Below are 22,362 nucleotides of genomic sequence, written 5' to 3' on the forward strand. Positions count from 1 at the left end.
GCGGTGGCAGTGGCAGGGCCATGGGCAGCAGCACGAATGTAGAGGGAGTTGCAGTACGGATGCAGCAGTGGCAATGGCAAGGCCATGGGTAGCAGTACAGGATGCAGCAGCAGTGCAGAGGATGTTGGGCCGCAGACCTAGCATCAGCACAGGCACTGATGCCAAATGATCAGAGTGATGCTCAGTGTAGCATCAGATGTGCTCTAGCCACGAAAATTGGTGGAGAGGCTAAGGCACATGAGATCTCCAATACCCAGAAAGGTTTTGGGCGGATTCTAAACAGTTTGGGAGATATTAAAATAATTAATATTTTTAATGGAGTCCCTAAGTCTAAACTTAGGGAAATTAAAATATTAATGTGAATTAATATAAAATTGTGTTAGAATGGTCGAAAAGTCATGGATCAAGCCAGATCTAATCTTAGCCATTGATTAGGGACTTAATCTCGGTCGTTGATTTGTCAACGAAAAAAGTATTAGAGGAGGCTTGAGGGTCACTTGGAGAACACACCAAGAGATCAAGATTTCAACTTTCTAGAGCTGGGTTTGCTGAGAAAGTTGAGAGAGTGATCAAAGTTGCAGCTGAGGGGCAGTGAATACAGAAGCAGAGAGGCAGAGATAGCACCGGGAAGATCAGCGCAGTAGCTGGAGAGTGGGATGCAGAAGCAGCCAAGGGTTCACGCAGAGCCAGCCAAGGCTCACGCAGAGGCATCCAAGAGCTGCGCAGTACCTCAGAGGACCAACATGGGTGCCACAGAGGGCCAGACGGGTGATGCAGTGCCTCCACAGGCTGACGCAGGCCAAGCCAAAGTGACACTTGGCTAACGTTGGGCCAAAGACAGGCTGACACAGTCCCTAGAGGCTGACGCTGGGGTTTCGTGGGGCAGATTGGAGCTGTGGATCTGCCAGAGTGTTTATCCGGGGTTTCAACCGGAATATTTGCTTCCGAGTAGAGAGGTACTACTGCCGAGATTTTTCTCTGTTGGATGAGCCAGATTTGGCACCCAGATGGTATTTTGAAACTGCTTAATAAATCAAACCCTAAGATAGCTGCACCGGTTTTCCCGCATTGGGTTTTTCTGGGGACATTAGTCCAAAAACAACGGTGTCACTTGTGTGCTTGTTTCTATTTCCTTCAGTTGATGATTTGTAATGTGTTGAGCATGTACTTGTATTTATTTCCAGTATTTACATGGTAAGTAACTTGTTAATTAACAGAACAAGTAGGTAGGAATAAATCATTAAAGTGCATGAGGGTTTCTAACAAGTCAGACTTAGAAATTGCAACACGATTCATCCCAGAGAACCAAAAGCAATTGTACAAAGAAACTTTTCAACAATATAAAACCAAGCAGGGTACAGCCATCATAGATCAACCAGAGCATTTGGGCTCCCAAGCTAGCCAAGCCCAAGACCCTGGACCCCAAGGGAAAGGAGGAAAGAAGCGAGGAAGAAGAACTCTGAACGAATCCATTCAGATGGTAGGAGAGATGCTGGTAAACTCTGGAAGGGTGGTGTCGCTATCAGAGGTATTCCACCAACTCAACAAACCGTTGAAATGATCATTACATCCTGGAATGTACGGGGCCTCAATAATAGAGGCAAACAAAGGTATCTTAAGGATAGATTAAAAAGAGACAAGCCAAGTATTATGATAATACAAGAAACAAAGATCAATGAAAGCAAATTGAAGGAGATCCTCAAAAATTTCAAACCCCAATATGAAGTAATCACTCAGGATGCCAATGGAAGTGCGAGAGGTCTTGCTATCCTTTGGAATCCTAGCGAGATAATTTTGGAGGAATGGATTAGTTTACTGAGAATACTTTCTAGCAAATTTCGACATATCGAATCCACAGAGCGGGTTCTCCCAACAAGGGTTTATGGGCCTCACATTCCAGGGGAAAAGGGGGTATTCCTCCGGAATTTAACAAAGCTGAGGAATTTGTACCTAGACGATCTATGGGTAGTAGGAGGGGACTTCAAAATGATAAACTCTCTAGCAAAAAAGAAGGGGGGGATAAGGCAAGAAGCAGATATAGAGCTTTCGGGGACCTTATAACGGAGCTGCACCTAGTGGACCTGCAGACGATTAATGGAGTTTATACTTGGAACAATAGACGGGGAGGAAGCCACCAGATCGCCTCACGCCTAGACAGATATCTGATCTCAAAGCAAACCATAAGCAGGGATATATTCATGGAGGCCTCGATCCTCCCTTGCATGGGCTCTGACCACTGGCCGATAAGACTGGAGGTAGACTTGAAGCTAGGGCCCAAGAACCGCCCATTCCGATTTGAGGCCTTTTGGTTAAGGGATCCAAAATTGCTAAAAAAATTGAAGATTGGTGGAGGAACAGTGAAGAGCAAGGGAGGAATTGCATGCACACCTTTCAACAAAAGCTGAAGGATCTTAAACATAAGATAAGGAAATGGAACAAGGAAGAGTTTGGGCATATTATGAAAGACCAAAACCAGATGACTGATAAAATCAAGGAGTTGTAGCGACAGATCATCCAGGAAGGAAGATCAGACAACCAAGTGAAAGAAGAAGGCCAACTAATTAACTAGTTGGAGGAAAGAAGAAAGCGGGAGGAGATATTATGGAAGCAAAAATCAAGGGTTAACTGGCTGCGGGACGAAGAACGAAATACGCGTTTCTTCCACAAAGCCATGATTCAACACAGGCAGCGTAATTGAATCTACTCCTTAAAATATGTTGGGGGGAATCGAATGGTACAACACGAGGATATGGAGAAGTTGTTGGTGGATCATTTCAAAGATCTCCTCACAAGCCATGAGTCAACACAGGCAGCATAATCGAATCTACTCCTTAAAAGATGTTGGGGGGAATCGAATGGTACAACACGAGGATATGGAGAAGCTGTTGGTGAATCATTTCAAAGATCTCCTCACTGAACCACCTAAGGACCACTCAGAAGCTATACAAAGGATTACAAGAAATATTCCTCAACTCATATCAAGAGATCAGAATTTAGCCCTAATGCAAGCAGTCACACTGGAGGAGGTCGAAGAGGTAGTAAAAGGAATGCAGAAAAATAAGGCCCCTGGCCCAAATGGTTTCATGACAGAATTCTTCTCGGCAGCTTGGAGCTTCATGGGACATGACATATTGGAGGTGGTGGAAGAGCCACGTCAAAATCAGAAGGTATGCCCTAGCCTAAATGCCACTTTCATTGCTCTTATTCCAAAAACCTCAAAGTTTGAAGATCTGCAAGGGTTCCGACCCATTGCCTTATGCAATGTAATATATAAAATCATAGCCACTGTGATTGTAAAGCATCTCAAACCCCTGCTACCCAACCTCATATCACCTAAGCAAACTGGATTTGTGGAAGGAAGATAGAACGTAGATGGATTTACAACTTCACAAGAAATAGTGCACTTGCTAAAGACGAGAAAACTTTCGAGCATGATGATTAAGTTGGACCTCTCTAAAGCCTATGACTGTTTAAGCTGGGTATACCTAAATAGCAGTCTCAAGGCCTTTGGGTTTGACCAGCGCTGGATAAATTGGATCTATGCTATGGTCTCCTCCCCTGTGTTTTCCATTATGCTCAAGGGCTCCCCTTCTCCTACCTTCAACCCCTCCCGTGGTCTCCGACAGGGGGGCCCTATCTCCCCTTTTCTCTTTATTCTTGCGGCGAGAGGGTTGGGGTGTCTCATTAAGAATAAAGTTTAAAACTCTCGGATCAAAGGACTGAGGCAATGGGGAAATGACCTACCCATCTCCCACCAACAGTTCGTGGATGATATCATGTTATTTTGCCATGTTTCGCTGAAAGAAGCCCGTCTAGTAAAAGAGGTCCTGCACACCTTCATGGAGGCATTTGGGACAATGATCAACAATGACAAATCTTACATCTTCTTCTTTAATACCCTGGGGAATATTCGGTCCTACCTTGCCTAGATCGTGGGGTTTGGTATTGGATCCCTTCCTTCTAAATATCTGGGAATACCCTTGTCAATGAATTTCTTGAAGACTTCTTGTTGGCAATCCATGCTTCAAAAACTCAGTGGAAAACTTAGCAGTTGGTCCTTAGGATTCCTCAACCTAGCGGGCAGGACAGTCCTCCTCAAAGCAGTACTTCAATCCATTCTGATTTATCAACTTTCAGGAATGGCAGCCCCAAAAACGGCCTGCTCCAAAATGGTGGACATCTTTAAAAAGTTTCTATGGGGAGGTGCACAGCAAGTAAAGAAGTGGGCTCTAGTGTCATGGCCTAATCTCATAAAAAAAAGAGATGGAAGGGGGCCTAGGTCTCAGGGACCCCTTTACTCTGAACCAAGTAATGGGAGCAAAATTATGGTGGAGGTGGATAGGAGGAGGGATGGACCTCTGGAAACAAATATGGACACGAAAATATAACATGTCAATGAGAACAAAAGATATTCTTAGATAGCAGGACCACAGCAAAGGATCGGCAATTTGGAACTTGGCAGCCCAAAACAAGGACCTCATTCAGCAGCATGCTTTCTGGGAAATACATAATGGAAAAACGACATTGTTCTGGCAGGACTCCTGGCAACAAAGAGAGTGACTGCTTGGAAGGCAAGACTTAAGGGACATATTTATATACACCAGTGACAGGAATCTCCATACGGTTGATCAATTCTGGAAGGAAGGACAGGCAGAGGAAGGGTGGAGGAGATGGAAGGGGCAATCAGACTGGCCACAGGCACCCGCGTCAGAACAATGGAACCGGCTGGACAAAGAACTTGAATCCAGAAAGTTAACCATCCTCAATGGCCCAGATATTCTTAGATGGGGATATACCACTAAAGGCACCTTTACTATAAAAGAGGCATATGATTTATGGATGGGGAGTGATCTGGAAGGGCAAAACTTGATTTGGAAAAAGATATGGAAGGGAGGGTGGTGGCCAAAGGTGACACACTTCTTATGGTTGGTAAGTAGAGGTCACATTTTAACATGGGACCAGCTCCAAAGAAGGGGGTTCCATGGTCCTTCGTTCTGCTTGTTGTGCAAACAACACAGCAAAGACCTTGAACACATGCTCAACTCCTGTCCATTTGCAGAACAAAAATGGCAACAGCTGCAAGAAGTATTTGGAAGAATGGACCGGGATAACCACAACATTCGCGAAACAATACTCCTCTGGAGAGCCAACATATTCTCCAGCCCTGTGGTAAATAGAGCATGGGGGTTGGCTTTGGGACTAACTCTATGGGCCATATGGAAGGAGCGGAATCGCTGAATCTTTAAGAACCAACCTTTGCCCCAAGAGAAAGTCTGGGAAGGAGTCATCCAGAACATCCGGGAAACAATCCTAGCGGAACAATGGCATCAAGAGGACTGGCAGGTACCTCCCCAGGAAGCACGAATCTTACAAACACTGAATCTATCACTGGCAATGATAGCCCCCCTCATCTTGGAAGGAAATTAGGTTGGGAATGACATCACTTGACCACTTCACAGCTCTGGTGGAGGGGTTCATAAAGTTGAGTTTCGATGACGCCTCAAAGGGCAACCCAGGGTTGGCTGGACTGGGTGGTCTCTTCAGGGATTCCTAGACCAACACCGTATTAATTTACGTCGACTGTTGTCGATACGCCAGTAATAATGAAGTTGAATTTGTTGCTATCAAACAAGGCTTGCAAATAGCTATTCGAATGGGATATAGAAATATCGTGGTGGAGGGTGATTCCAACCTGGTCATTAACACGATGACAAAATTGAACCATGGTACCAAATGGGATAAGCTCAACCACAGTTGGAGAACTGCCAGACTAATCCAAGAAATAAGAGAGTTGATTCACAATTTTGACTACATAATGGTCAATCATGTCAGACGGGAGGGCAACAAAGCAGCAGATTTCCTAGCCAACTGGTGATGCAACCACCAAAACGACCCTGTCGAGAAAATATGGCAATACAACCCTGGGACGAACATTACCGGACCCTGGAAGAAATCCTGGAGCAAGATCAAAGACAAAGCCTTTAGCATGGCCAACCAAAAGGCCAAACCCCTAATCAGGGTGCGAGCTGGCAGATCACCTCATTAAGGCCATGTTAATGGACTGTACCATGAGGTACAGAACCACTGCCCCCCACACGCTCGAGCCGATGGGTGCGGTGGCCCTTTCAATGATGATGGACAGAGTATTAAGCAGAGGTGGCAGCGAGACGAGGGTAAGAGTTTGAATCTGTAATCACCCGGGAGAGAAGTGTAGTGAGCACCAAAACGACTGAGTACAACGAGACTAGAACGGCGGGCAGGTGCAACAGCTCCACAAGCATCAAAGAACCCAACAACTGCAAGCAAAGGAAACAGGGTATGTAATTGACATCCTCTCTCATCTCATTATGTTGCCCTGTTTCTGGTTTCGTCTGTAGGAGACGAAAAGAAAATTGGGGAAGGGGTGTAGGGATTATGGGGGCTAGTAGCGATAACCTACATCTGCCTTTGTAATCCGTCGGGCATCCTAACCATCTCGCTCTATTTTGAGATTATCCTATCCCATATGGGAATTATGTTGGTATTGTGCAGGGAGCATAGTGTAGGAGAATGCAGTCGCGTTGTTGGCAAAGCTTGGGGGTTTAGGTATGGGGATATTCTCTGCCTGTACACATTTTGGGAGGAAGCATTTGTCTTTTGGCCATGCACAGCCGGAGGGGGGACTGCAGGGACCTGGGAACTGGGGAGCAGGAGGAGAAACGTCGCGAGCATGAAACCTGGCTGGAAATTGAGACTGGCTATGACAAAATGGGAAGGAGGGGGGATGAATGTTGTGTTACAGGGCTCGGGGATGGCTGGCCGCCTGTGTTGGGCACCCACTATGCTTGTCGGGTTGGCAGCAAAGGGCAACTCAAACAGGTTGGGCTGATGGTCAAAGGGCAGTTGGGCCACTGTAACTGGGACTGGAGGGATAATGCATGCATGAGCGATGCTAAAGGGGGCTTCAATTGGGACCTGGACCCTCATGTGCGGGGCATGGGCAGGGCCTCTCTGTGTATCCTGCCTGCGGCCAAGAGGGGCATGCAACTGCAAGCGTCAGGGGGGTGTTTGAAGCTGGGGGGATGGAGCAACACAATTTTACCACCTGTATACATGAATTCTGCAGTAACACAATGAAGATTAATTGGTCAATTGAATGTCTTGTATGCAAAGCAGGTCCGCTGCGTGGTAAACCCACCCCGGAACAAGGAAATTCCAGGACTGACCAGGTCACAGTTCGTAAACCGGCTTATCCGCCACGCACTACAAAGGGCTGGGTCGGTGAGATCATGGCATGACCAGCAAAGACTCGAGGCCGAGGTAAGAGGCCATGGGAGGCCAAGCATGACACAGAACCTGGCTCGTCGAGTGATCGACGAGGTTGGAAATATGTTTAGTGTTTAATCAGTGAAGCGGCAACCGCCTACCGGGAGGGAACCAATGAAGAAATTAGAAAATTGTTAGAAGAATGGGAGGAAGACATGAAGCAGGAGAGTGAGACGAATACGGAGCTAGAGGATTGGAGAGTCCTCGTCCCAGATCCTGGGAACACAAGAGGGAGAACCACCTAGTTCAAACAAACCCTCTACTTGTACTGGTTGATGAAAAGCCTATTGGGAAGGGCGATGGAGCAGATCTCGGTAGGCATGGCAGTGACGGTCCAAGGAATGCCAAACTACACGTAGGAATTTCAGATGGTGCAGTTTCAACTGCACAAACAGGACATTCGCCTTGGTCGAATTGAGCAGCACCTGCCATGCATTCTAGTTCAAAGAGAGCTACCCGGATCAAATGCCAAAGATCCAGCCCCGGTTGAATCAGCGTCAACTGAACAGCACGATTAGCATGCCTACTTACTGATAATTTTGTTTATATATGCGGATAGCTTTTAAATTTGTCTGTGCATTTACATATGTATGTAGAACCCTAGAGTATGGAAGTGGGCAGGAAACTGAAATTTATATTGCTTGGATAGAGAGACTTAAGATTTTTTGCTATTGGATGGCATATAATGCGGATAAGTGGCCAACAGACTTGGTTTCCCACTGGGCAAGTTGAGGCCACCTAGCCAGTTCTATGTGGTGTTAATTTGCTTTACCAAGCTTAAAAAAAAAAGTCAAAAAATATGAGACTTCAATAAAACCAAGATTGAATCTAATAAGAAACAATCATAGTATTAAGTATCCCATGCAGAGCGGTTAAACTTATTAGGATTGTTAAGGAAGGCATTATATAAGTTTAATATGTGGGCAAAAATGTAAATGTAAATGTAGGCAGTGAAAATAATGGTAAATATTCCACATTTGATGCTTAGGTGGATTGAGGGATGTTAAAGATTTTGGAGACAGATTAGATTGCAGCACCTTCCAAAGAGGGTCAAAGCAATCAATATGGCTAGGAGGCACAAAGATCCTAAAACACAAGATAAGAGAGCAGTCCAAGAGATAAGAATCACTCAAGGCAGAGAGATTAAGCCTCTCGAAAGAACCTGTTAATGTTCTGTGTGCAAGTCCACGAGTTTTTTGTGTTCAGACACATATTGGTCAACAATCTGAGAAACCAAGAAACCCCTCAGAGATCAGTGTCTTGGAAAATTCACTTGGACAGACTCCAAGGATCTGCCTAGGAGTTTTAAGCCAAACAGTTCAACGGTGTTGGAAGTGCCGGCGAGTGAAACTTAGTTAGTGCATTAACATACACAAAAAAACCTTCATTCTGAAACTCAATATCAGAATAGAAGGGACACAGAGCAGTGTTTTAAAAACCGGTCGGTCTGAGCCGATAACCGGTCAAACCGGCTGGTTAGCTAGCCCACCGGATCAAACCGGCAGAAAAACCCGGTTTGACCGTTCATTTCGCCCAAAAAAGGGAAAAATTGGTCCTAACCGGCTAGTTTAGGACAAAACTGGCCGATTTGTGGTCAAACCGGTTGATTTCGTCCTAAACCGGTCGGTTAGCTGCCAAGGCCACAGAGGACCCACACAGAGCGTTTTCCAAGTTTGTAGGGTGTTTTGGAGGGAAAATAAGGGTTCTTTCCCTCCAAAAACACCCTCTCCAAGCCTTTAAAAGGAGCTCAACCCCCTCATTTGGTTCACACATCTCATTTGGAATTTTTGTGAGTTTGATTGGCAGCTTGGAAAGTGTTGAGTTTTTGCTAGAGTACTAGAACAGCAAAGAGTTTGAGCTAAGTAGTAGTCATCATGCCTCCAAAAGCCAAGGATATTGCATGGGCTCATTGTGATATATTATTTAACATTCCATTTTTTTTAGTTTTGATGCACTTGTTGTTGTACGTGGTCCAAGACCACAAGGTTGGCCAAACAAATGGCCCTTAACTCAGTAGTAGGTGCTCTTAAATTAAGTTTGGAAAAATGACAATATCCAAATAACATTTCGTCCCCCCTTTATCTTGGCCTTGGGCCCTGGATGTCTTGTAACAAAGTTCCACAATAGATAATTTTTTCTCTTGAGTTTGTTGTCTTGCTAGAACAATGTTTTTTTTTTTCATTAGAACCTACAGTTGCAGCAGATGGAACACTAGTAGAGGTTGATGAAATTGAAGGCGGCGAAGGAGGTGATCAATTGGGGCATTCGTCCCTTTCCTTTAACATTTTCCAGCTGCACTTGCTAATTGAGTCATGATTTCTAGTAAAAGATGAATAAAACATACCACTGTTGGAAAGAACTTAAATTTTGGTTGACAAATCCACTTCCTTAGCACTTGGAATCCCTTCAAATTTGTAATTTAACTCTATGCTGGACACCAAGACACTTCAAAGCTCCAACCCGCAGAAGAAAATGTGAAAAAATGAGGGACGAGTAATTTCTTGAGAGGCACACGGCCCTCTTTTTGTGTGACATGTGTCCTCAAATCGAGACATAATTAGGGCACATGTTAGACATGCGTTTGGCACGTGTCTTGTGGAAATGTGAAAAAGTGAGGGACAAATAATTTTTTGAGAGGCCCGCAAGTCTAATTTTGTGTGATACAGGTCTTAAATTTGGGACATAATTAGAGCACATGTTGGATATATGCTTGGGAAATGTGTGTTTGGCATAGGTCCTATTGGGTTTATGTCCAACATGTAGGATATATACACATAGACCTATAAAGGTGTATCTTTTTACATAGGTGTCACAATATAAAAGACAAATTTAGCTTTTGGCTTTTGAATAACCACTGAACATAAAATATACATAATAAACCTCTATATTTGCTATCTGGTCATGGCACATGCAAGTCAGACTCTTATGGTTGCTTGTTGGGCTTTAAATCACATTTTTGGGCATGGAGGTCATGGATTGGACCTTAAAATTGGGATTATTGAGCATGGTATTAAACCTTACAAATCAAAATTTAGGATTTTGAGGGTATGCTCTTGAAATTTATTTGGGTACTTGAGGCCGGTTTGTGTTGTCTTGCTCCTAGGTGTGGGAAAAGCTTCCTTGAACTTCCACCTAGAGTGTTGGACACATCTCTAAGGTAAGTACACATTTCAGCGAGTGTAGCTGCTGTCCAGACCTGTAAACGTGCAATAGTTCATTGAAACAACAGCAAATTTAAGGCTGTTTGACCAGCAAGTTAGTGGCCAAACAGTTGTAGAAAAATTCATGCAACAATATTTGGAACAGTCCTTAACAAATCAGCGTGTAATATGGAAAGATAAGTAAGAAAGAAAGCATATTCAAGTGGCAAATTGCCCAAATAAATAACTAAGAACTCTTAATAATCTATGCAAGATAACAATGAATCAAAACAAACCAGGGTGAGTGGATCAAAACTGAGTTTTATTTCCTAATGGCCAAAAGGTTGGCTGGACCAAGATGACTATTACAGAACTTAAGACAATGATACCAAGACACAAAGTATCAAGAGCTAGAGAAGGGAGTGAGGTGCTTGCTCAAGACCAATTCGAGTTGGAAGGTTGACCTTCCACTTGCTTAATTAATAACTCTCTTCGCTAATTCGGCCCAAGATTATAACAGGTCGAATGGCTATTGTTGGGCCTTAGTTGACTTCAATCGAGAAAAAATTGAGTTAACTCACCCTCTCTTAGAGTGTTAACACGAGACAAACATCATTCTCTGATCTTGTTGGCAATTAAGCTTGAGTATTTTTCCCTCTATTTTCTCTCAATAAAATCAAATTTGGCTGAATTTTCTCTCAAATTGCCCTTTTCAGCACTTATTAGCTGTAATTTCCTTTAACCAATTTGAATTCCCTTTTACCTCTCTTGTATTTCCAATTTTAGAATGACAGCTTGAGTTAATTGATAATTCCCCTTTTTCACTTGAGTTAGGAAATCAAATTCTTGGAAGAAAGATAGGGAGAAATTTTAGGAAAGAAAGGAGGGAAAATAGGGAGAGTTGTCATGAGCGAAAGGAGGGAAAATGTGAGATAGTGGATGAGAAAAATTAGTGGAACGAGTGGAGGGAAATTAGGAGAGATTTTAGGAGAGAAGATAAATTTGCTCAAGTGCCATGTCACCAATGATTGATCCAATTCTATACTACATGTGCATCCACAACTGTTCCCATGTGTTCACCCCTCAGACTTCCACCTCATGTTGCTAAAAATGGACATGCCTTAAAATAGACACTGGTAAAAATAGTAATATGTCTGCATGTCCAAAATAATATACTCATTAGTCTCAAAATTTGATGGGAAACCCGGATTTGCTGTTACCATTGCCATGTGGAGACTGCTAAAAATAGAGAGTTCTCAGAATTGGAAAAAACCACCACCATCAGACTGAAAACTCAGTGGGGAGTCTGAATATGTAATCACTGGTGCCTGGCTTTGATTGCTAAAGATGAAAGTCCTCGGAATCTCATGAAAGTATACTCATTAGATTTGTTTTTTTATTAAGGAATTCAAATCCATGATCAAAATCAACATGCAAACACTGCTAAAATAAAAAATGCTTGCATGTCGCTTGTAACTAGCTCATCGGATTCAAAATCTCGCAAGGATTCTAAATATACCATCATATGATTGATGGTAAAATGATCTGCAAATATTGCCAAAAATCCATTGGAGGGGGTATTAACAGGTTCAAGCAACACTTGGCTGGGATGGGAGGCCATGTAAAGCCACGTGAAGCACGGTAGCACCAAATGACTCAATAGAGCATATTAGGGCAGAATACCTTCAGAAGTTTGGGACTCAAGTCACCGAACCAATAGAGAAGTTTGTGACTCAAGCAGTTGCAAAGTTTGTGAGTCGAGACTCAACCAACTGAGTTTGATCATGATGACTCATGAGAAGTTTGAAGTGATAATGCTGATCACTTTTATCATATATGTAGATTTGTAGTAGGCCAAGTGCCCCATAGTTTGTAGGCTGTGTTTTTGCACTCTAGAGGCCATTTAGAGCCTCATTGCTTATGTATTTCGTCGATGATATGTATTGCACTTGGTGCCATTTTGATATATTCATCTTTACATGGTATATAAATGATCAATATTTGCAGATTTTGTCTCTATTGGCTTGGAGTCATGGTTTTAAATCTTAAAAATAGTTTTTTCATTAAAAAATAATTATTTAATGTATTTTGTTAAAACCGGTTTGTTTAGACCTGACCAGTCCCGGTTTAACCAGTTCCGGTTTGAAACCCAGTTCAACCGGTTCCGGTTTGAAACCCGGTTCATTAGGTGGACCGGTCCAATCACCGGTTCCGGTTTTTAAAACATTGACACAGAGTAAGCCCTTTCAGGAAGACTATGGATTGTAAGAAATAGTGAACCATTCCTTCAAAGATGGTAGCTACAGTCCTTCCTTCACAAGCTAGGTCAATGAATGTGCTCGTTTGGATCAGACTTCCACATCTCCTCAATGTGTTCCAGGCTTAAGAACTACTAACAATGATTGGATCAATATTTGGAACAGTACCAACACTAAATAAACAGACTAGCAGAGTAGCCACAGTTTCCACAGAGATCAACATACAAGAGAAGAGCTTAAGATCAACTAATCCTAAGGTGGGTAATTGTATGAAATTTATAAGGGTGTCCTCTTTTACTTCACTCACTGTCATATTGTAGGACAGATGCCCAAGCATCAAGCTCAAGAAACCTAAGGGTAGATTGCTGTAGGAACTGGGCTACTAGCACTGCTCAACCTGCCCTTATACGTCTAAATGTTGGAATCAAACAGACAAATTCAAAGATCATAATTGACGGACAGCAAAACAAACAGAACATGGCCCCAACACAAGAGGACAGAGAACAGGGTTGGACAATAGTCCATTCTATAAGGACAGAAAGCAAAGACAGCTTTTGAGACCAATTAAGGAACAGACCAATCAGATGTTTCTGGTTAGACAGTCAAGAAGAAAACAGCCCAAATTGAAAGGAGATCAAATAATAGCAGGTTCCTCAAGATAGTTGTTCCACTTAGAGCTTTTACTAGAAGCTGTCCTCTTCACATGGCCATTATGACAAGAACTTGGTCATGGCATCCTTGACCCAATATTGTGGAATACATATCTTTACTTGTACCCCAGCAACATATGAATCATTTATGATAAACAAAATCTGAAAACATGAAAGTTGAAACTTCAACAAAAGCAAAATCGAGAATTAGGAAGAAACAATCAGGTATTAAGTTCCCCATGCAGAGCAGTTAAACTTAGTGGAAGAGTTAAGGGAGGCATCACATCAGTTTTATACATGTGAACAAAAGTAAATGTTAATGTAGGCAGTAAAAATGACGGCAAAAATTCCACATTTAGGGTTTAGGTGGACTACTACATGTCAGAAGTTATGGTGACATGTCAAATTGCAGCCCCTTCCAAAGAGGGTTAAGGGGAGTAGGCTGTTTTGGAGTCACTAAGGCCCCAAAACACATGAAGAGAGGGCAGACTAAGAAACAGGATTCACTCAAGAAACCGTGAACCCCCTTCAGAGCACAATCTCTTGGCAAATTCACTTGGAAAGAGTCCAATATCTTCAAAGTAAGATTTTGGAGTCAAACAGTTCAACAGTGTTGGAAGTGCCAGAGTGAAGTTTAGGAAATATGTTAACATACACGCATCAACCCTCATCGGAAAACTCAATCAAAATCAAAGGCGACACAGACTAAGCCTTTTCAGGAGGGCTATAGATTTTAAGAAACAGCAAACCGTTCCTTCAAAGATGGCCACTACTGTTGTCACTTAACAATTCAGGTCCATGCAATCATTGGTTTGGATCACACTTCCACATCTCTTCAATGTGTTCCAGATTCAAGAACAACTAAAAATGATTATATCAATCTCTGGAACAGTACCAACACACAAAAAATAGACTAGCAGCATAGCATAGATATTAACATAGAAGAGAAGAGCATAAGATAACTACTCCTATGGTGGGTGATTGTAAACAGTGGGTAGAGTAGACTGTTAGAGAATCCATTCTCACTGCATGCACTGCCATATTGTAGAACAGATACCAATGCATCAAGCTGAAGGAACCTAAGGGCAGGGTGTTGAAGGGGCTAACTAGTAGCATTACTCAACCCTCCCTTATAAGTCTAAATGTTGGAATGACCGCGGGAATGCAATAAGGCAGACAAATCGAAATATCAGACTCAATGGACAGCGAAACAAATAAAACATGGCCCCAACAGAAGACGACAGAGAACAGGGCTGGACAATTGTCCATTCTAGAAGGTCAGAAAGCCAGAGACAACATTTTAGAGACATAGAATAGACCAATCAGATGGTTATGGTAAAAAGGTCAGGAGGAGAACGATCCAAATTTAGAGGAAAAACAAAAGCAGCTTCCTCAGGAGAGCTATTCTACAAAAATGTTTTACTAAAAGCCATCCTTTCACATGGCCATTCCAGGTCTCTGTCAGGACAGGAATAAATTATGGCATCCTTCACCCAATATTGTGGAATACATATTTTTATTCTACCCCAGCAACATATGAATCTTCTGTGACAAGAAATAAATCAGAAACTGTGAAAAATCAATAGAAGCAAAATTGAATTCTAAGAAGAAACAATCATGGTATTAAGTGCCCCATATAGAGCGGTTAAACATATCAGAAGTATCAAGCGAGGCATCGTATAAATTTTAAATGTGGCCACAAACGTAAATGTTAAATGTCAGCAATGAAAATAATGGCAACTATTTGCTCAAGGCAGAGAGATTAGGGCTCTCAGAAGAACATGTTAATCTTCTCAATAAAATTTTAGGAGTTTTTTGTATTCAGACACCTATTGGCCAACAATCCAAGAAACCAGACTACGGGAACTGCTGGGGTTTTCACAGAGATCAACATGCAAGAGAAGAGATTGGGATTGACTAATCATAAAGGTGAAATTGTATGCAGAGGATAAGGGTAGACTATTTGAGAGCCCCCTTTCACCACACACAGTAATATTGTAGGATTGTTGCCCAAGCACTAAGTTCAAGAAACCTAAGAGCAGGATAACGAAGGGACTAGGCTACTAGCATTGATCAAGCCTCCTTTGTAAGTGTAAATGTTGGAATGACCTTGAGAGTACAATCAGGCAGACAAATTGAAAGATCAAACTTGATAAGGAGGGAAATAAATACAACATGGTCCCAACAGAAGAAGACAGAGAACAGGGTTGCACCACTGTCCATTCTAGAAAGTCAGAAAGCCAAAGACAGCCTTTTAGAACAATTATGGAACAGAGCAATCCAATGGTTCCGGTAAGAGAGTGAGGAGGAAAACAATCGAAATTGAAAGGAGAACTAATAAAATCAGGTTCCTCCAGAGAGCCATTCTACTTAGAAGCCTACATGAGACAGAAATCAAACCTAAAATTTGGAGTACCTAGACAAAGCCTGCTTCAGCAAACCTCACCTGCTATCTGTTTGGGGTCAACAGACCTGATATTCGATTATATGGATTTTCCTCTCTATCTTGACTGAGGTCACATTTCTTAAAGTGCCCCCAAGCTCTAGCAAGGATGTGGGATAAGTACATTTTAGCGCTCTTATTTATGTTCTAGAAACAAAGAAGATTAATTTGGAAGCTAATGTAACATGTGCAACTGGCAAGAAAATCATGGTGAGCCGCGCCTCAATTCATTGAGATCCCTATCTGACGCATCAAACTACAATAAACTATCGGCATTAAAAAATAAATGGACCGTAAAAATCACACCAATAGACCGGGCATGTTTGACATGAATGCGCAGAAACACCACGTACAACATTGGGCAAAATTTGGTCGGCGTCGTTTAACAGCCTTCCCTGATTGAATGAACAGGCTCCAGATCAACTATATTGAATAAGACCCCGACACTGACACTTTCAATTTGATACAGTTTCTCCATCCAATATCACCAATAGTATCTATCACATATGAAATTAGTAAAGGAAAATCTCACATGAATTGAATTCAAATATGCCCATTGAGAACAATAGCAAATAGATGATCCTGGGAAACGGAAACCCTCGTCAATAGACGACAACGCATTGACAAAATGTTAAAAAAGAGCCATCGACTGACCAGTTTTCTCCCCGAAAATTCTACAAACATAAACACTGATTGGCCACAAATCAAACTAATAAATAATTCATAGGATAAAAATTGTATTTCGGACCTAGTCAATACTTCAGACGAAAAACCCATTATTCACTCAGGGGATTAACTGTGCAACTGGGTAATCCAGGACGTAAACACAAAGAAATGTACAAGATCAAATGTAAGCCTAAACTAATCTGATAAATCTAGCCGAGCAAGAAAGGAACCCCAATCGATAAATGAGTCCAAGGTCTCACCTGTCCTCTTGCACTGATCGAAACCGCAGCATAAATATGGTGGCAAACTCTCAGAATGTGAAAACACAGCAAAATCGCCAACACCCAGTGAGTACACTCTAGATATGTCGTGCTGGGTTTCGACTGGTTTCCTCTAGTCATTACAATAATGGCGGGGAATGTCTGACTTCGTCTTTCATCCGGTTACATCTAAAATTCCGCGTTTTGCTAAAGTAGCAGCAGCGCCATCAAAATAAGGCTTTAAAAAAATTTATATTTGTAATTTTTTATATTTATGCACTGGAGGTAGGGGTTCAGTTTTTAGTTTGGTGAGGGTATGGGTAAAATAGGCCTGAATTATTATTTTCGAAGGCCATGATCAGTTGGGGGTTGAATTTTCAGCCAGCTAACGTAGTTATGAATGAAATTTGATGTTGAAGTTGTTTATTTTAAACATAAATATTGCTAAATATTTTTAATAATTTAATATTATAAATATAATTTTAATCGTATAAAAATAATAATAATAGATGGATTATATATTTTTATTAAAAATAATTTATTAATGGATTATATATTTTTATTAAGAAAAATTAAGAACCAAATTACTTTAATTTTATAGAAATAAATTTTAAAATAAAAATTAATAATTATGTGATGCATCTTTATTATTATAATAAATTAATAAAGTAAATAGTTGATAATAAAATATATTATTAAGGCATTTTTGTTTGAGGAGTGTCTATTCAAATCTCATTTATTTCAAAATAATATTAATAAAATAAAATAATTTAATAACTTAATAAAATATATTTTTAATTTAAACTTTTTAATTTATATGTGTGAATAAATATTATCAATATTATGTAGAATATAATTATTATATTGTAAATTTAATAAATATTTTATTAGTAATTTGTTTTTATTATCTATTAATATTTTATAATTTTGATTTTATTTCTTTTACCAATAAATTTTTAAATGTTTAATATTTTTAATTTATTTTGTATTTTTGTCTGAATGTTTAATATTTTTAATTTATTTTGTATTTTTGTCTATTTAATATTATATATTTAATATTTTTTATTTTTTCTATAACTATTTCTTTATAATTGGGACTTTTATTTACAATTTTCTCTTCACAATTAGTGTTATTATCTATAATTTTTACCTCACAATTGGGACTTTATTTATTGTATATTAAATAAGTGTTGGAGTAACAGTATGAAAATTTGCAAATTGGTATATGAAGTGAGACTTGCATAAATTTTGGTGTATAATAACTACTAGTAAGTGTGTGTACTTATACTTTTATGCATACTTGTTAAAGTGTTGAAAACACACATAAATATGGTAAATATGTTATGAACTATTTTCAAGGATTTTAATTTTAAGTGGCTTAATAATGAAAAATCATTGCACAAATATCTAAAAATTATGACATAAATATTGCCACTGCATCTAGAAATTATGGTTGAAATTTTTGAAAAAATTAAGGCACTTATCCACGTGACATTGTATTGTGCAAATATTGCAATAACACCTTTAAGTTATAGTCCAATCAAATATTTGAAAAAAAAAAAAAAAAAAATTGAATAATATTAAAAATAAATATTTTTTTAAATTAAATTTTATAATTTGTATGAGTCATTGTTAAACTAATTGTAGTGAAGAGTCCAATTGTACTAGAGTGCGCCTTAGCAATACTAATAAGAATTTCTTTATGATAAAAAAGCATTGAATTATAGATGTTGGCAAAACACTCTTAAATGGAAAAGCCAATGAAGTGGAAACTCTTTTTTCTTTTTTGATTACTAGATCTTATGTGGAAATTTTAAATAATGTGGATAATACTAAGTGGATAAAGGATTCAATTTTTAGTTCAACAGTTAAAATGAAGTTGAGTTATTATTTTGTAAGAAGATGAGTTGGTGGTTAGGATTGAATTTTTGGTTAGTTGAAGTTACTATTAATAAATTTTAATGTTATTTATGGGTAGAGCAGTTGTTGATAGATTTTGTAGATGCATTTTGTGGTGAAAAGGGAGTTATTTTGAGTAATTTTGATGACTTAAATGTTCAAAACTACAAGTTAATCCAATAAACAAAAAAAAAAAAAAAAAAAAAAGATATTTTTAAAGGTAAATTATAGTTAGATATTTTTATTAACTTAACTTTAGGGTGGTAGGAGTGGGAGGGGTGATATATTGCCCCAAGGAAAAAGAAGAAATCCTATATGCATGGGGATTAGGCATAGCCACAAATAATGAGGCAGAATTCCTTGCACTATGGAAGAGACTAGACATTGTTAAGAACCAGGACATTAGGAAACTCAATATTCTCGAGGATTTCATGTTAATTATTAGAATGATTTCAAAACTCCAATCAACAACTAATCCCACGTGCCCCTCAGTGGTGAAAAGGACCATTCTACAGTTCAAAAAATTAGAAGAAGCCTCCATTTATCATGTCTTGAAACACTTAAATGATGAGGTTGATTGTATGGCGAACCAAGGAGTGGAGTTAAGGCATGGAGCTCTCGAATTAAATAGAAATGACAATGGTTACGCCCCTGTGCCATAATCGGATGATCTCATCCTTGGTGCATCAAGTCAACATTGATGGCGCTAGTAGGAATTCTCATCTCTAGATAATAACTCACTACATGCAAGACAGATGGGGAGTGTGGTATATTAAGAGTCCATTTAGAAGAATTAACACGGTACATGGTACTTTGAGGACAGGGTGATAGACAGATGGTTGGCACTCACCTTTGGATCGATGGTATTACAGGTGTTTGTATTAATGGAGCAAAGTTGTATACAATATGTTGAGGGAAAGTGTAACTAGGTTCGGTATTTGTCAATGTAATTTTGATCTTTGCACTTGTTAAGAAAAAGAATTATTATTTTTATAAATAATATGAATGAGTTTCTTGCTCATTCCATAGGTCTAGGAAAGTCAAAGAGTCAAAATAGGTTGAATAGCTCTTCTTGAGCATATATGTAATGTATATGAGTCTACCTAGTGACTAGATTAGCCCTCTGAGACCAAGCACAATCCTCCAAGTCAAGCATCAAGAAGTTTGTCTGCTAAACGATGAAGAGAACTGTTAAGTCGGCCTCAAAATGAATATTAACATCAAGTAAGCTCACATATGGAGTCACAACTTTTGGTGGACATGTCGGTTCAAATGCAGGGGCAAACCACTATATATACCCAGCTAGGGTATCTACAAAAGATAGAAGAATTTTAGATTCCTCTAAAACTTCAGAGGTGCTGGGAAGTACAGAACTCACATTTCTTTCTGAGATGATGCGGTGAAGGACAAGGTATAGAGACACAGAACTCGGATCACTCTAATAGGGCACAATATCTCGGACAAGGTGCAGTATTATAGTTTTTGGTTGATCACATAAGTTCAAGTATTTCGATGGGTACAGTATCTCTATCGTTTCGGATGTTCATCATGATCACAGTCTTGTTATACTAGGATAGAATCGACCTATCTATCATGATAATGATCCTAGTGCAAGAAACTCCCAGCTATACACACTAGACATCATTCTTCAAGATAGTCACAGTCTCGGCACGAGGACCAACCTTGCCTTTCCTTTTTGCACATGATTGAATTATTTTATGCACAAAACACAGTCACAATCTAGGCACAATGACAACTATGATGAAAGATCATAATGAAGACCTTAGTAAAGTGTTCACATATATATCTCAGTATGGAAGCCTAATCAATATGATAATGATCTCAGCGAGAAGTGGAGTAATGATCAAAGAGAAGATGGAGACATGCTTCAACAGTTATGTTCTCATTATTATGATGAATATCTCAGTGAAGGTGCATGAATGGTGACCTCAGTGAAGCAGCAATGTTGATGATGATCTCAATAGTAAGAAGAGGATTGTTGAATTGGTGTTGGAGTGGCCCAGTAGGTCATGATCTTGATGTTCGTCAATTGGAATCTCTATAAGAATAATTACGTGCAGGTTTTCCTCTCCAAGAGGGAGAGGTTTTGGCCCTAACAGAATGCCAAATACTTGTGTTCTTGTCTCTTTGTTTTGGTAGTAGTTTGATGAAGTAAACACACACACTCATAATAAGAAAAAGATCAAGATAAGATAAATGGTAAAAGCATTTCACAAATTGTTATCACGTACAGAATAGTCTATCTAATGCTATCTGCCCTAGATTCTTCAACATGGTATCAGAGTTAAGGTGTTGAAGTCAAATGAAGGGCAGCAAAAGAGACATAAAATGATCTGTCTTCAAGGACATCAAAGCAGGTTGAAAGGATTAAAGGAGCAAGTATACAACAAGCAGGTCTACAACAGTCATGGAGTATCAAGTTCAATAATTACAGTCATGCACTCAACTCATGCTCAGTTTGATGGAGTGTATCAGTGATCCTCACATCTTGATCACTGAACTTTCTCCATGCCATAAAAGATAGTCTCGGGTGTGTGTGTGTGTGTGTGTATTGCAGAAGTAATCCAAGGAATACCTCTCACAATCCATGATTACATCAGTATCTCAGTATAGTCATTACATCAAAGCAGTTTCGATGATGAAACAGTCCATCTATACAATGCCACCCAAGTTTAGTTATGTTATTCCTTGATAAGTTTGGGCTCTCTATACATTACCTCTCTACACAACGCACATAGAAATCATTGTGTAATGCCATATCAATATACTTGTCACAGTCTCGAATTTTGCGTATGATTATGATCTCAATAGCATGGTGCTTGGATTAGAACATAGTATCACTAACATGTCAACAATATGTTAAAGTCAAAATTACCTTAAAATGAATTGGGAAGGTCATGAAGCAGTCTCGATGATATCAGACCACTGATGTCATGGTGCTAGAAGGCCTCCAAGGAAGTTGTGATGAAAGGATACTAATGATGGTCAACTCAAGCAAAAAAAGCATCAAGGTGAAGATCTCCTCTTCACACACCATTTAAGTATATTTCAATTTTGTAATCAGATTTATCATTTAGTTAAATGATTTCATGATTGCAAGGGGATTTATAAATCAGTTAGATAATTGAAAGTCCTTGCATAGAATAAGGAGGATTGTCATAATCCTCATAAAAAAAGAGAAATCAATGATATCTATGAAAAGGTCTATGAAGGTCAAGCATTGTTTGAATCCATCAGAGATTCACAGGATTCATACAATATCACTCAAAAGTCCTCTCATACCTAAATAGCAGAAGAGGAGACATAAAGAGAGATATATGAAATGCTAGATATACTCTCGGAAAATAAAGTAAAGAAGGTCACTTAGACCTATACAATAGTAAAGGTATCAAAGAATGAAGGAATAACTTCATGAAGATCTAAGAAAGATGATAAGAAGGTAGTCATCATTGATGAGCAAGGGAACAAATATCAAGGAACAAGAAGGTTACCTCACCCGACAAATTGTGGTCTCTATGCTAGATAGAGAAAGACAAGTTGCGGTCTATAGTATTAAAGAATAAAATAATTCAACCATGTGCAGAAAGGAAAGGGAAGGTTGGTCCTCAAGCAAAGACAAAAATAACTATAGTTAAGATTCAATGCTATAGAAAGATTTTGGAAGCTCATATCACTGAAAGATGGAGGAAGTTGAAGAAAAGGGCCAAGGAAAGAGGGAGT

General features: G+C 39.7%; 1 protein-coding gene across 5 annotated transcripts in view; it reads right to left on the bottom strand.

The window, feature by feature from the left end:
* Positions 1–17,002, bottom strand: part of LOC149264033 (FACT complex subunit SPT16-like) — a 54,981-nt gene extending 37,979 nt beyond the window's left edge. For 3 of the 5 annotated variants that reach the window (XR_016259546.1, XR_016259545.1, XR_016259542.1), the window contains exon 1: positions 16,723–16,997. The gene's annotated coding sequence lies outside the window, so the exon portion shown is untranslated. Of the gene's footprint in view, positions 1–16,722 lie in introns of all 5 variants that reach the window. The other 2 variants (XM_089427441.1, XM_089427450.1) reach the window with 2 other exon arrangements.
* Between the last annotated feature and the right edge of the window lie 5,360 nt (positions 17,003–22,362).

Source organism: Pinus tabuliformis, chromosome 6, assembly GCF_031772625.1.
Source record: "Pinus tabuliformis cultivar Carrire ecotype Pingquan chromosome 6, CPIR1, whole genome shotgun sequence".
Taxonomy (NCBI): domain Eukaryota; kingdom Viridiplantae; phylum Streptophyta; class Pinopsida; order Pinales; family Pinaceae; genus Pinus; species Pinus tabuliformis.